The sequence below is a fragment of the Hemibagrus wyckioides genome, linkage group LG10, assembly GCF_019097595.1.
Source record: "Hemibagrus wyckioides isolate EC202008001 linkage group LG10, SWU_Hwy_1.0, whole genome shotgun sequence".
Taxonomy (NCBI): Eukaryota; Metazoa; Chordata; class Actinopteri; order Siluriformes; family Bagridae; genus Hemibagrus; species Hemibagrus wyckioides.
Genome location: NC_080719.1, coordinates 18753528 through 18756850, shown reverse-complemented (window position 1 = coordinate 18756850; position 3323 = coordinate 18753528). Strand labels below are relative to the sequence as shown.

Here is a 3323-nt window from a genome sequence, read left to right as displayed (position 1 = left end):
AATGCACAGCAAAATCAGCTGAAATGCAAGATATTTTTCACAAAAGTTCTCATCTAATAATCATTAATGTCAATTCTCTTCATCAGAGTAATTAAGCCTGTAATTACCATGTGGTTCAAGTAGTGGGTCTTGTTATTAAACCTGCAGAACACACTCTCCAGACCTCTTATCATCCTGAAGTAGCAGGTTTTATCTTCCACTGAGTAGAAATACAGAAACAAAACTAAACATTAGAACTTGTAACTAATGGTGTTTGTATCTCAGCTGCAGCTCTGTACAATACCCTAGACTGGGAGCTAAAGTAGTCAGAGAGGAACTGAACATTCTTCCAGGCCAAGTCCAGTTTTCTGGCAGTGAGAGGCTGTAAAAAGTAGATCATAAAGATCGTAAGTGCTTCTTGTCATCACAGTTTCATACAAACACATCTAAGGTTCTGTTGCTTTCCTTACCAAAAAAATATGAAACAAAAAACCCCACAACCTTGTAAACTGCAGCGATTTGCTTATTAAATAAATGAATGGTTTGTTTACCAGAACGAAAGCTGAAAGGTCATTGTGAGATGCGGTGGGCAGCAGCTCATCGTACGGCTCAACAACCTTAACACACACAAACACACAAACTTAGTCACTGCAGTTCACAACATTTTGTAAAGCCACAATGAATAAGCCCTTACCTGAGTTCCAGTGAGATGGTCCTCAGTTTCCTTAAATTGAGAGAATTCCTGCAAATAACATTTAGATAAAGCTCAACATCTACAACCCCCATTCACAAAAGTGAACATTGCGGCAGTGCAAAAAGATCACAAGTGCTTCGTATCACAAGAGTTTCACATTAAAACACAGAACATATTGCGCTTAATGTCCACTGACTAGAAATCGGAAAAACAAAACGAAACATTAGAACTTGTAAAGGTGTGTGTGTGTGTATATGTCAGCTGCAGCATTGTACAGTACCTCAGACTGGGAGCTGATGTAGTCTGGAGAGACCTGAACATCACAACAGGCTCTATTCAGCTCACCAGCACTGGGAGGGTATGAAAAGTAGAGCAAAAAGTTCACAAGTGTTTCTTATTCTAACAGTTTCATACTAACACATCTAACATTCTGTCACATGGACAATCCAGCAATCATCTTTCATTAATAAATTATAGGTTTGGTTACCAGAATGACAGCTGAAGTGTCACGGTGAGGTTCAGTGGGCTGCAGCTGCAGGTTTGGCTCAACAACCTTAACACACAAACACAATTAGTCACTGCAGTTAACAAAATTTTACAATCAATAATCCCTTACCTGAATGCCAGTGAACCAGTCCTCAGTGCTGCAATCATAAGAGAATTCCTGCAAAAAATATTTTGATGAAACTTAAGAACTATTACATAAAAGTGCGCATATAATACTCATTAATATCAATTCTCTTCATCAGATTAATAAAGACTGATTACCTCGTGATTCAAGAGGTACATCGCTCTGCTTTCACAGAGTCGACTCTCTGGACCCCTGAATACTCTGAGGATGTCTCTCTTGATGTCCACTGACTAGAAATAGAACAAAAAACAAAACATTAGAACTTGTAAAGACGTGTGTGTGTGTGTGTGTGTGTGTCTCTCAGCTGCAGCACTGTACAGTACCTCAGACTGGGAGCTGATGGAGTCTGGAGAGACCTGAACATCACAACAGGCTCTATTCAGCTCACCAGCACTGGGAGGCTGTGAAAAGTAGAGCAAAAAGTGTTTCTTATTCTAGCAGTTTCATACTAACACATCTAACATTCTGTCACATGGACAATCCAGCAATCATCTTTCATTAATAAATTATAGGTTTGGTTACCAGAATGACAGCTGAAGTGTCATGGTGAGTTTCATTGTCTCTCTTCATGTCAACTGACTAGAAATAGAACAAAACGAAACATTAGAACTTGTAAAGACGTGTGTGTGTGTGTGTGTGTGTATCTCGGCTACAGCATTGTACAGTACCTCAGACTGGGAGCTGAAGGTGTCTGGAGTCTGAACCTGATCATCAGAACAGGCTCTATTCAGCTCACCAGCACTGGGAGGCTGAGAAAAGTAAAGCAAAAAGTTCACAAGTGTTTCTTATTCTAGGAGTTTCATACCAACACATCTAACATTCTGTCACATGGACAATCCAGCAATCATCTTTAGTTAATAAATTGTAGGTTTGGTTACCAGAATGACAGCTGAAGTGTCCACCTGAGGTTCAGTGGGAAGCACCAGCAGTTTGGGCTCAACAACCTTCACACACACACACACACACAATTAGTAGCAGCCTACATGTTTGAAATGTAGTTAAAATGGGACTATTTATCTGACACATACCTGGAGGACAGATGGAGTATCAAGCGTTTCTCCCAGCACATCCACAGAGTCTGTAAAAAATGAGTTTTCTGTAACTCAGACTTCAATTACAAATAACATTTTCTATCATACATTTACAAACAACAGCCAAGTTTATTAACTAGTAGGTAAAATTTGGAGAAATATTGTATCGTGTTGAGAGCTTAAAAACAGGTAGCCATGTTTTCAAGTGCATTAGCATTCAGCTAACTATGAAATTAAAATCAAGCATTAATAATAAAAAAAATATTTTGCCATCTACTGATTTTAATGTTTTATTCTACACAATGCAATATTTAGCTGCCAAGCTATATAGCCAGGTTTGTTAGCAGTGTAGCTAATGTTAGACCAGTGTTTCCCACACACAGAAATGATAGATTAGTGATAGCAAGCAGATTCATTTTCTAATTATTTTATTTAGTAATCCTAAATGGAGAGAGAGAGAGAGAGAGAGACTGTTTATAACCCTGTCAGTTTGATAGCTAGTGAACTTTTGAAGAAAAAAATTACAGTATTATCAGTCAGCTTCACTGTGCACGAGACCTGATTAAACTCTCTAAACCCTCCTGTCCATTACCCAAATATATTCTGTATTAATATTATAATGTCTAATTATTAAATCTATTATTATTATTATTATTATTATTATTATTATTATGCCGAGTTCAGCAATCTAACTATCTTTATACTCACTATGATATTGTGGACATTACACGATTAGCTACATTCTAAAGGCAGATAGCACATTTGTGACAAAAAGACAGTAATGACATTAAAAAGTACATTAATTTAACATGTAATTTGTGTAATAATGAAACAGACAAATTCTCTAGATAAATAACATTAGGTCAACAATTCACGCTAACCGTGGCGCGTGAGCTGCTAATCACAAGGCTAAGCATGATTTAGTGTAAAACCTGTAGTCGTTGTTGTTAAAAGTGACCTGCCAGTGAAGTAAACATTTTATTGTGGA

General features: G+C 37.5%; 1 long non-coding RNA gene across 2 annotated transcripts; it reads right to left on the bottom strand.

The window, feature by feature from the left end:
• Positions 1–541: 541 nt before the first annotated feature.
• On the bottom strand, positions 542–2203 carry LOC131360242 (uncharacterized). 2 transcript variants are annotated; one of them, XR_009205862.1, is made up of 6 exons: positions 2183–2203; positions 1973–2053; positions 1827–1883; positions 1628–1705; positions 674–721; positions 542–596 (listed from the first exon to the last, which is right to left on the bottom strand). It is a non-coding gene; the product is annotated as an uncharacterized LOC131360242 (long non-coding RNA). The 2 variants fall into 2 exon arrangements; XR_009205861.1 differs by lacking the exon at positions 542–596 and having other exon boundaries at positions 653–721.
• Between the last annotated feature and the right edge of the window lie 1120 nt (positions 2204–3323).